Source organism: Tasmannia lanceolata, unplaced genomic scaffold, assembly GCF_043159265.1.
Source record: "Tasmannia lanceolata isolate RefF3 unplaced genomic scaffold, GAP_Taslan_0.1 ptg000025l, whole genome shotgun sequence".
NCBI lineage: Eukaryota > Viridiplantae > Streptophyta > Magnoliopsida > Canellales > Winteraceae > Tasmannia > Tasmannia lanceolata.
The window spans coordinates 7698873-7711921 of NW_027518702.1; the positions used below are offsets into that span (position 1 = coordinate 7698873).

The 13049-nt window shown below is 37.8% G+C and overlaps 1 pseudogene across 1 annotated transcript; it reads left to right on the forward strand.

The window, feature by feature from the left end:
- The first annotated feature begins 2433 nt into the window (after positions 1-2433).
- On the forward strand, positions 2434-6886 carry LOC143858326 (putative jasmonic acid carboxyl methyltransferase 1; annotated as a pseudogene). The gene is made up of 4 exons (XR_013238912.1): positions 2434-2508; positions 4970-5373; positions 6119-6406; positions 6540-6886. The product of XR_013238912.1 is annotated as a putative jasmonic acid carboxyl methyltransferase 1 (transcript).
- Positions 6887-13049: the final 6163 nt, after the last annotated feature.

Below are 13049 nucleotides of genomic sequence, written 5' to 3' on the forward strand. Positions count from 1 at the left end.
AACATTCACAAACAAGTTCCCTTGTTCAAATTGAAACAGAAACACAAACAGACACCATAAAACCTGTTTAAATTTACAAGTTTTCCAACATTCACAAACAAGTTCCCATGTTCAAATCAAAACACAAACACAAACACACTTTCATAAAACCTGTTTAAATTTACAAGTTGTCTACCCATTCGGAAACAAGTTCCCCTGTTCAAATTGAAACACAAACACAAACACAAACATACACCATAAAACTAGTTTAAATTTTATAAGTTCCCCAGCCATTCACAAACAAGTTCCCCTGCCATTCACAAACAAGTTGCCTCATTCACAAATAAGTTCTCCTGCCATTTAAAAAAATACATACAAATTCCCCTCCCATAGTTTCTACCAATCTCAATGAAAAAACACAGTTTTTACCATGATCATCAAAACCTGTAACTTAAAATGAACATTAAAAGATTTCCCTATCACACTCTTCATAACACTGAATGGGGGTTCAAACAAAACACTCTACATGGGGGTTATCATAACTACTTAGGGGGGCTTCTCAACACTACATATATGTGGTTTATCAACTACCTAGATGGGGTTTTCAACACTGAAAATGGGGGATTATCAACCTCAACAGGGGGTTCTCAACACTGGAAATGGGGGGATTACGAACTACATAGAGGGGTTCTCAACACTGGAAAAGGGAGATTATCAATTTCAAAGGGGGTTGTCAACAGTGAAAAGGGGGTTATCAACAATGGAAGTGGGGGATTATCAATCTCAAAAGGGGGTTCTCAACACTAAAAATGGGAGATTATCAAAAGAGAGTTCTCCGCAGTGAAAATGAAACAGTAGATGTCAACGGTTTCTCATCAAAGCTAACTTACTAGGGAAAAAATAAAAAATGAAACCCTATATGTGTAAAGGCTTCCCAATAGTGAAAATAAAACCCTAAACCACAAAAGTAACTTAATAGAAGGAAAATAAAAGTAAAAAAAAAATGAAACATGGTACCCTACCATACCTAAGATGATGGGGAAGACGCCGGAACAAATGACGCCCTCGCCGGAATACGGTCTACTAGAAAGAAGAGAGGTTCGGATTAGCGTAAGAAACAGCCCCACGCTGGAGAAAATGGGTTGATCTTCACGCCGGCCACCACCTCACGCCAGAGAAGATGAGTTGCAGGTGGTTAAAAATGAAAAATGAGAGAGAAAAAGTGAAAAAAAAGCTTCCAAACAGTTAAAAACAAAGATAAGTTAAAACGATGGGTTTTTTCTTCCTGAGGGGTATTTAAGTAAAAGGCATGTACGTAGAAGGTGTTTTAACCTCCGTTCACAAGCTTTCAAAAGGGTGTCACCCATCCACTATTTTGTCATTTTTTTGCCACCAATTAACAATTTTACCTCAATCTTATTGAAATTTGTTATTGTTTTTTTTTTTTTTTTTTTTTTTTACTAAAGTCGTTGTTGCGTAAGGTTCTTTGGATTTGGATATGTAATGTTATGAGTTTAAATAACATGCAACTTGATGATAACAATCTATTTTTTTTTCGAGCCGGTCCACGAACTGCTTTATGGGTGGTCGCCAGCAAATCCCCATAAATTATTAAACTATTTTAGTGTTAATATTATTGCTTTCGTATGTGCTTGGACTTATTCTAGGGAGTGGGTTTTCACACTCCCTCGTTTTGATATTGGCAGCCAATTATTTATTTTGGCTGCTGGTACCAATTAATGCCAGGAAATGAAATTCTGCTCTTTAACTATGATTTCGTGAGGGGCAAAATTTATTGGCCGGACGGCCGGCTTGCGTTAAACTCTTGACCCGTGCATGGCCACAAATTAAATTGGAAAACAATCTAAAATGTAACTCGGTTTGGAAATGAGTTTTTATATGGTGTAAGCCCTTATAGTCCCGTATTTTTCAAAAAGTATTGTACGGACCGCACTATAGGATGATCCAAACGATCCATATGATGGGACAGTTTGTGCCCAAAAAGTCATTTCTGTAGGATGATCTCAACCCTCCTACCTATAGAGGAACTGCATATTATGGAAACTTTTGTAGATTAGAGGGCTAGGATCATCCTATAGAAATGTTTTTTTGGGCACAAGTCACTACCTGTTTACGTTGTGTCCCATCACATGGATGGTTTGGATCATCATAGAGTGTGGTCAATACAGTACCATGTGAAAACTGCGGGGCTCGTCACGATAAGGTGCACATGCTTTTCCTTTTTTAACAAAACAGATTTCCATTTTTGGGGGCAACCCTCAATTAAAAACTAAGTTCATACAGTTCATGTCACATGGTAAGCTCAATTCTCGTGATTAGGTCAAACATTTTCCAGCTATGTATATCCTACCTCAATCATATTGGCATAGGAGAGAAATATAAGGTGTGATCTCTCTCGTCTAATTTGGAGGAGGCCATTAAAAGAGAACCATGATGGAAGTGAAACAAGTTCTTCACATGAATGGCGGAGTGGGAGACACCAGCAATTCTAATAATTCAGTGGTGCAGGTCTCTCTCTCTCTCTCTCTCTCTCTCTCTCTCTCTCTCCCTCTCTCTCTGCTATATAACCCTGTATTTTTTTGTACAGCCCAGTCCATAGGATGATCCAAACTGTTCATTAGTAGGGCCAACACATATTCCCCAAAAATCATTTCCATAGGAAGATCCTAACGCTCCGATCTATTGAGGGATTGCACATTACGAAAACCTCATTATATCAAGGGTTAGGATCATCCTACAGAAATCATTTTGGGGGCTAAACCTATTTATATAAGTTGTGGCCCAACAAATAAACGGTTTGAATCATCCTATGGAGTGCGCTTTCATTATTTTTTGAAAAATACCGGCCACACACTGCATAAAAACTCCTATAATTTATACTAACCATGTTTCTTTCTGTTTTCATTAATTGTTAATTTCCAGAAAACCTTTTCCCTTGGAAAATTTTACTGGAATTTTTTCTATGTGATGACTTTTTATACCTCATGCATGCAATGGTGGGGCCCAACACCTTAAACACATTTTTGGGTAAGGTGAGCCCCATTATTTTACACCCATGTATAGCATGGGTGGGACCTACTATTTTACATCTCATGTTTTGATATGGTAGGGTGCACCATCTCTACCCAAACCAATGCATATGGTGAGCCCCACAATTTTACACCCATGGTTAGGCCCACTATATCTCCACCCAAATCCATGTATTAGGGTGGGGCCCACCATTTTCCATCATATTTGGGTAGGGGTACCCACCAATGCCATTCAAACACATGCCACATGTGGGGCACATCAGTTTTAACTTATGTTTTGATGGGGTGGGTCCCGATCTCCACACATAAGGTGGGGCTCACCATTTTAATCCATGTTTTGATGGGTTGGGGCACATTGAATGCTACTCTCTCTCTCTCTCTCTCTCTCTCTCTCTCTCTATATATATATATATATATATATATATATATATATATATATATATATATATATATGAGAAAAGAGAAGGTACTGCCTGGAGTAGATAACTTATCTACTCCCTACCTTAAAATAACAGTTGGGGCCACATTGTTTGGGTGATCCAAAGCATTCATTTGATGGGCCCTCACATAGATAGGGTGTGCCCAAAAAATCAGCTCGATAGGATAATCCTAACCCTATGAACTGTGGAGGCAAAAATGGACGGATTTGTGCAGGTTTATACTCGTCCATTTTGGCCTCCACAGTTCGTAGGGTTGGGATTATCCTATCGAGCTGATTTTTTGGGCACACCCGATCTATGTGAGGGCCATCAAATGAATGCTTTGGATCACCCAAACAATGTGGCCCCAACTGTTATTTGAAGGTAGGGAGTAGATAAGCTATCTACTCCAGGGAGTACCTTCTCTTTTCTCTCTCTCTCTCTCTCTCTCTCTCTCTATATATATATATATATATATATATATATGAGGAAAAGGATTGTACACTTGACCGTACCTAAAGTTAGGTACGGTAGAGTGCCAAATCACATGGGTCCCCCATTTTTGGTGGGCATCTAAACCATTCATTTGCAAGGCCCCATCATAGATAGGGTGCATACCAAAAATCAGCACCATTGAATCATCCTAACCCCTCCAAAACTGGAGGCCAAAATGGGCAGATTTGTGGACAAACACTGTCTGTCCATTTTGGCCTCCACAAATGGATGGGTTAGGATGATCCTATGGAGCTGATTTTTGGTATGCACCCTATCTATGATGGGGCCTTGCAAATGAATGGTTTAGATGCTCACCAAAAATGTGGGACCCATGTGATTTGGCACTCTACCGTACCTAACTTTAGGTACGGTCGAGCGTACAATCTTATTCCTCTATATATATATATATATATATATATATATATATATATATATTGAATTTCTTCCAAAATTCTAATAGAATTACACATCACTTTTTTTTGCATTTGTTAACAAAGGCCCCCATTAAAGCCCCATATTTTCAATTATACGCCTTCGCAATACCTATTTTACCTTTCTTTATGAATTTTTTATTATACATTTTGTCCACAAAGTCAACGGCGTGTTTTCTTTGAAAAATTACCGATTGAGTGCATATGTTACATAATACTACTGACTCGGACACCTTTCAAAATATTGACGAATTCCGAGCACCTAAGAGGAACAACATATTATTGAAACCTCTATAGATTGGAGGGCTAGGATCAGCCTATGGAAATGATTTTACGAGCACAACCTCTTTCTGTTGTGTTCCATCACATGGACTATTTGGATCAACCTATGGTGTGGTCCGTACAGTTCTTTGTCGGCCAGTGCATCGCACGGGGTTTTTTACTAGTATGTATGTATATATATATATATATATATATATATATATATATATATATATATATAGATATATATATATATATAGACACACACATGTACATTCCAATGGTCTTCTACATGATTTGATTATGATATTTTTTTCTGTTTCTTTTCTTATAGAAAACTATACTAACCAAAGGGATGCCCATACTAGAAGATGCAATCCTAGATCTTTATTGCACTACCTTTCCTAAGAAGTTGAGCATAGCAGACTTGGGTTGTTCTTCGGGACCCAACATCCTCTTTGTGATATCTCATATTATAGATACTATCAAGATGAAATGTCGCGAGCTGAACCATCCGTTGCCGGAGTTCCAAATGTTCTTGAATGACCTTCCAGGGAACGATTTTAACACCGTTTTCAGTTATCTACCTGGTTTCTATGAAAGGCTTCAGGAAGAAAAACAGGTCGGTTTGGGACAGTGTTTCGTGGCTGGAGTGGCTGGTTCCTTTTATGGGAGGCTTTTCCCAAGCGAAAGTCTACACTTTATTCATTCTTCTAATAGTCTCCATTGGCTCTCCAGGTTAGCACTTTCACCCAATCAGCTGTCTTTGGTATATTAGTTTTAGACAAAATAATCGGTTCTCAAAATCCAAAACAAACAGGGACTAAAGTTTAAGTCCAATAATTAGTTTTAGACTCAGAACCGGTTCTCAAAATTCAAAACAAAAAACAAGGGGGCACTTGGCGAGATACAGTGGCTGCTCAGGGAGGGTGGCTTATTATTTTTGTTCCAAAAAGTTACACACACACGCACACACATATGGATTTCGATTTGCTAAGGTCATCGAATAAGAATTTCACAGATGGGTTGTTGCATGTGATCGAGAGCAGCCACATCAGGTGAATTAAATGAATAAGACAAAATCTGAGCCTGTGTGGATGCTCTGACATATAACGGGCCATCCGCGTACATGAGTAAGTCAACCTGTGTAGCTGTTCTCCCTAGCAAATGCCCCCCCGGGGCGCGCCAACACACACACACGTGTATAAGGAATGCTAAACTCAGGGGTGCCTTGCAAAAATCAGTTGAAAGGGCACCCCTGTAAGATCCCACATCGGAAATGGAGAAAAGGTTCTGGAGAAAAGGTTCTGGGCTATATATGTGGATACTCTCTCTCCTTGTGTATACATGTTTACACGGGATCCCATGAGTTTAGCATTCCTCATATAAGGAAACTCATGCATGAACATAAATTTAAGTACACTCAAATTTGTTCAATACTTCATGTAAGCATGTCGTGTTTTGAAGAATATCCTAATTTAAGCATTGAGATATGCCAGGTTCCTCAAGGGCTTCAAAACGAAATGGGTATCTCACTAAACAAGGGAAAAATTCATATAGAAAAGACAAGCCCTCCCAACGTGTTTAGAGCAACTTGGCGCAATTTCAGAGAGATTTCTATTTGTTTCTCAAGTCACGCTCAGAAGAAGTAATTGGTCGAGGGCGTATGGTCCTTACACTTTCTGGCAGAAGAAGCTCAGACGCATCTAGTACAGAATGTTATTTCCAATGGGAACTGATTACTCAGACTCTCAATGACATGGTCTCACAGGTAGAGGCAGCACCACATTGTAACCATTTAACAAACCCCCACCCCCACACCCCCCCTTCTAAACACAGTTACATACTTACATTTTCATATATTATTGTTCTTTATGTTTTGCTGATAAGTTTGTCAAATTTAGGGAGTGATGGAACAGGACAAAGTGGATTCATTTAATATACCCTATTATGCACCTTCAATTCAAGAATTGGAGGCTATCGTTGAGATAGAAGGATCCTTTAGTGTTGATCGAATCGAAATAATGGAAATTGATATCTCCACAAGTGGGGGAAACATTGCAAAGTATTTAAGAGCTGTTACAGAATCCATGCTTGTTGATCAGTTTGGAGCGGCGATAATGGATGATTTATTTCGAAGATATGAACAGAAGTATGTTGAGTATCTATCAAATAATAAATCCAACCATATCAGTTTGGTCCTTTCTATGACTAGAAAAGGATGAAAATCAACATATAGCTCTGCCTCAACACGAACAAATGATATGTAGTATTTCTATATTTTAAAGTTTTGTATCCTACTTCCATATTTCGATAGCATTTTATGCTTTTTGTCAGAAGAAGTATTTGATTCTAAACCAATTCATGTTAGAAAATAAAAAAAAACTAAAATCAATTGTTTTTATAGTCTTTAAATTGTAAGTTGAGGAAGGAAATCAGCCTGCTGATTTTCTCTCAAAGCCGGATTGCCTTTGCAAAGGAGATGATATTCAAGTTCAAGACATCCCGCCTCAACTGCTGGATCTTATTGCTCACGACTCCTCTAGAGCTCCTCGTTATAGATTGTAATTTTTTTTTTCCATGTTTAAAGCCTCTATAAAGGCCCTCTCTCTTTTCCTTCGATGCCTTGGGGAGCCTGTTCCCCCTTGCTTGGCCTTTAAGCCCCCTTGAATTTGTAATCTCTTCTTTTTAAATATATCTGATAGGAGTCCTCCCTAAACCCAGCTTACCTACAAAAAAAAAAAAAAATTGTGAGTTGGGATCATTTCCTTTGGTTTTAATGTCCTTAAATTTAGCTAGCATTATATTGTGGTTTGGATCATGGTACAGTACTTTAGACACTTATATGACGGGTCTAGTGAACAACAAGGGTCACAAATTACTCCTTTTTATATTAATACTATTAAGAGGTATAAATTGCATGTATACACATCGTTACTTTTTCTATACAGCATACCGGAATTTCTTTAATTTTAATACAATTAGTATTCCGGACCCATGCTATGAATGGTGAAAAATGGCGGGCTCCACCACATGAAAACATGAGGTGTAAAATGGTGGGTCCCACCGTAATTCACAGGTTTGGGTAGAGATGGTGGTTCCCACCTCACCAATAAAATTTGGGCTAAAATAGTGTGTCCCACCCCATCAAAATCGTAGGTGTAAAATGGCAGGCCCCTCCCCATAAAAAAACATGAGGTGTAAAGGGTGGCCCCCATCCCATCAATAACACGTGGTGTAAAATGGTAGGCCAAACCCTACTAAATTAATACTAAACCAAATTTCTAAAGGAAAAAGTTTTTCAATAAAAATTTTTATTGGAAAGAAAACAATGACAATGGAAAAAACATGATTAGTATCTATCTATTATTATATACCTAGATCATAGTTAGCAAATCGTGATTCGGCAAAAAACTTCGAGTTTAAAACGGTATCGGTTCAAAAAAACAGAAACACAAGAAAATGAGTTTAAAATTTCGTCAATTACAAAATATGGTGGGGGTAAAATTTGAAAGCTGGCAAAAAAACATGTTTAAAATACATTTTAAACGTGTTTCAAACATTTGCCTAATAAAAACGGAGTTTTTTTGCATTGTGAAAGTTTCAAACGAGTATTGGACGGCACACCAATAAAACGAGTATTTTTTTCAAAAAATCACTGTTTAAAACAGAGTTTTGCTAACTATGGTCAACACTGATGTGGATAGTCCCCCCATCTAGCATTCGATCCAACATGGCATCAGGTCAAAACATTCATATAGTCACAAACCACCCCAGAATGTTTCTGAGTTTTTATATGGTGCTCAACTGTCATGTACTGTGCTAGCGGTACCGCCCTTGATATTTGATCCAACAGCAGACCACTTTTTAAGAGGCTGCTGTTGGATCAAATATCAAGGATGGTACTTCCATCGTACCACCTACAAGGGACTTGATGGGTGGCCACGATATAATTTCTCTATGTTTCCATGTCCTATCCTAACTCAGTCCCTCTAGCAACAATCCCTCTCCCATGGTCCCTCACCATGGGTAAAGCCATGGTTTTAAATTTCGGTTTCAGTACCGGTTTCTCACCTCATCGAAACCAAAATTTCGAAATTTTGGCAGAAATTCGATGAAATCAAATAAACTCATACTTTATCTCGTACAAAATTTCAGCCGAAATTAACGAAATTTAGGTAATATCGGCCGAAGTTACGGGATAATATTAAATAATGAATAAAAATCGAGATTTTTGAGTGAAATCCTTAAATTTCAGACAAAATTTAGGGATAAACAAAATTTTGACCAAAATTTCAGTCAAAATATTGTACCATTTCGGGTATATATGATTTTGGTTTCGGTCTCGACCGATTTGGTTCCGGTCTCTTTCTAGAGGGTTTGTTTTTTTCCCTCTTCAAAACACGTGAACAGTTGCAGAAATTTGTGTGGTAAGGATGGAGCCTGTAGGCCACCCAAGAAAACCACCAAGAAAATGCAAAATGCTCGTTGATTTTTCAATTTTCGGTAAGGTTTCTTTCAAGTTTCAACTGCTAGACTTAGATTTTTTTCTTTCTCAATCCGTATCTTCTTCTCATCTCGACACAAACAGGTAAGCATTTTCCTCCATAGAGATGTTCTATGTTTTCATCTCTTACTAAAACCCTGTTTTTTATTTTTTATTTTTCAAACCCATATAGTAGAAGAAGATACAAAGGACCATTTTCTTTTCTCATCTCTTTCCCTTGTATAAATAATTCAAGTTTATTTCGGTTCTTGCAAGATCTTTGTTCTTGTTCTTCTAATACTTGAATTTGAACTGCATAAATGTTGGCCAAAGGAAAAGAATAGGAAAGCTAATTTATTGGCCAATTCAATTCCTATGGAGATCAAACGAAGTAGGCAAAGTTTTTAGAATGTGAACCAAGGGAATTCCTAGTTTTGGACTGACTCCTCAAAATCCAAAACAAAAGTGCCTTAATTTTATTGACTACCCAATAATTACTTTTCAGCTAGATAGCCCAGAGGGTAAATGGCGTGGTTTCTACGACTATGGTGTTAGAAGATTATCATGAAGCTTCACTTTACAACAATTTAGAGAAGGCTTGAGGAATGTTAGGTGCATTGATTTAATTGGGAAAGAAAGGAGAACATGATTCTCTTTATTAGTTGAGAAAAGAGGCATGATATTTGAACATGGTTTCAATCAAGTCAAAGTTCACACGGGGGGGGGGGGGGGGGAGGTTTTGGACATAATTTTTCTACTAAATAACCAGTCCATAGTGAGAATAGGGTTATGAATGAGGAGAAACTTTAGAGAGATAAGTGACATTTTTATTAGTTTTGATGAGTGTTCCTTCACTCATACACATCGTGAAGGAAACACTAGTTGTTTGGTACAACATGCTTAAGTTGTAGTCTTTTTTGTTTTTACTTTTTCTTCTCTTTTGCTTTGTCTTCTTATGTCAATTTTACTTTCGGGCTGCCCCTAGCATATCTTTTTTATTCTTCTTTTATCAGTTCAAAAGAAAAAAGTAGTGGATCCCGTATCAAAGAAAAATAGCAAACACTATATTTTGAAAAGCCAAGGGCTTCTCCTAATAATTTTCAGAATTCAATTGTTTATGTCAGGATTAATGATGGCAATACTAGATGAGGCTTTTACTGTTGACACTGATCGTCATCGTCATTGTCATTGTCGATCGCACGCCCATCCGGCGTCAATTGGTATCATAGCTAGGCTCTGCGGGAGTTCTATCTACTGCAGATCCAGGAAGGCGATGATTCTATAATCTATGGAGCAATTGCAAGTGGATGAAATTCCTAATTCTATGGCAATGGTGAGTGCGAGTGCACTACTTGCGAGGCGTGTTGCAAGCTATACGGACTGAGCCAGAAAGATTTGATTCGGTGTGCCAAGGAGACTGTAGCCTTATATAAAATCAATGCTAAACCAAATTTCTAGAGGAAAAGGTTTTTCAATAAAAAAAATTCTGAGAAAGAAAACAATGACAATGGAAAATACATGGTTAGTATCTATCTTCTATTATTATATAGCTAGATGGGGCTTTTACTGTTGACACTGATGTGGATAGCCCCCTATCTAGCATTCGATCCAACATGGCATCAGCTCAAACCATTTTATGTAGTTACAAACCACCTCGTTACCTTTACGAGTTTTCATCTTCCTTGGATCATCATGTAGTGTGGTCCGTACAGTACTTTTTGAAAAATATGGGACTATAAGGGCTTGCACCATATAATATCTCACTTTTGGGCAGTGATATATTCGCCCCCTTTTCATTCCTGGTCCAGCCCTCTCTAGTGTATATATGACTCTTTTTTTGTAAAAAGAGTCTCCAAACTATGACCTTTCCGCAAGAAGAGTCTCATTATTTGCTAATTTGCAAATCAAGTCATGTCATTTGGCTATATTTTGCAAATCAGGTCACGTGGAAGAAATCTCTTGATAGAATGCACAGCTGAGTATTTTTAATTCTAAAAAGACAAGAATACCCTTTATTTGTTAAAAAGTAAAAAAATAAAAATAAAAAAAATAGAGGAATGCTAGACTCACAGGAGCTCCTGCAAAAAATCATTTATGGCAGTTATGACCGTGATTTTCTACGCATCCTAAATTGGTTTTGACCAATGAGGGCGCCCTGTCCCTGATTTTTAGCAAGGGCTCCTGTGGGTCTAGCATTCCTCAAAAAAATACTCTTTGCTTCGGTTTTGGTATTCTGATAATGAGAAATTATACGATGCGGGACCGTTCAAACACGTATTTTTTAAAATCTACGGTACGGCCCACTCCATAGGACGATTCAAACCGTCCATTTGTTGGGCTACAACGTAAATAGGTGGTGCCAGAAAAACCATTTCTATAAGGATCATCCTAACCGTCTGATCTATTGAGGGATTGCACATTATGGAAACTTCAATAAATCGGAGGGTTAGGATCATCCTATTGAAATGATTATTGGGGCACAACATACTTACGTTGTAGCCCAACAAATGGACGAGTTGGATCATCCTATGGAGTGGGCCGTACTGTACCTTTTGATGGGCCGTGATTGGAAACTCATATATCTTGAGATGAAATGATCCGAGCTGTTCAATCATTTGCGCTAACCACATAGAAACGAGATTTGTGTTTAATTTAGACGGTTAATCTGGTGGGCCATTACAAGGCAACTCACATGGTCATGTTCACATGCCAAATGGGCAAAGCATTAGACCCTACTAAAATCAAGGGTTTAGGATTGTAAGATCAAAACAAAAAAATAATAATAAAACCAAAAGCCTCTACATACCTATCTCCGGGCAGGTTTAGAAATGAAGATTGGTGTGACCTTGCCGTGAATGACTAAGCACTTTCCTTCTCTCTCTTTGCCTCTCCAAGTCTTAGTCTCTGGTCGTATTAGTTTTTGGTAAATCAAATAAATTTGAAATTATACGGTGGGCAGTCGTGCTTGCACGTGCAGCTCAAGAATAGAGTGGGTCCCACATTAATTGGGTGATCCAAACCTTTCATTTGTTGAGCCTTGACACAGCTGATAGGGTGTTGCCAGAAAATATTCTTCATAGAATTATCTAACCCTCCGATTTGTAGAGGTTTAAAATGGACGGCACAATATAGAAACCTCTACGGATTAAGACATATGATAAGGTCGACCTGTAGATTGACCTGTTTTTGGCGATTTTCTTTTAAAACCAAACGTCGTTTGCGGAAACCACTCCCCATAAAGACCAGTTCCACACCTCCCCTCCCATTACAACCGTGCATTTACTCCCCAAACCCTAAATCCCTCCACTCCCCTCCATCCACCATAACATCTGAGGGTTTAAGTTAATATTTTACAACTGTACATAAATTCATGACAACTTTCACTCCCAATGAAATACTATTAGATTGGGTGACGCAATATTTAAACCTTGGAACCACTATTTAAACCTTGGAACCACTATTTATACCTTAGATCCGCTATTTATACCTTGGAACCACTACCTAATGGTAAATAGTGGTTCATAGGTATAATTAATTGTTCCTAGGTAATTGAAACCCTATAAATATAACAATTCTCACTTTTTATAGTGGTTTTGACTGCATAACTTCTTGTAATCACAATTTAAACTCTCCGAACAAGTATTAGGCCATCTTAACTATGAACCACCATAAGATCTGACTGTTTAAACACTTATTTAACTCATTGTTCATAAATTCATTGCAACATTGACACCTAATGAAGTACTATTAGATTGTGTGAAGTAATATTTCTACTATGGAACCACTATTTATACCTCAGAACCACTACATAATGGTAAATAATGGTTCCTAGGTATAATTAGTTTCCTAAGAACCACTACATAATTCATTGCAAGATTGACACCCAATGAAGTACTATTAGATTGCGTGAAGCAATATTTCTACTCTG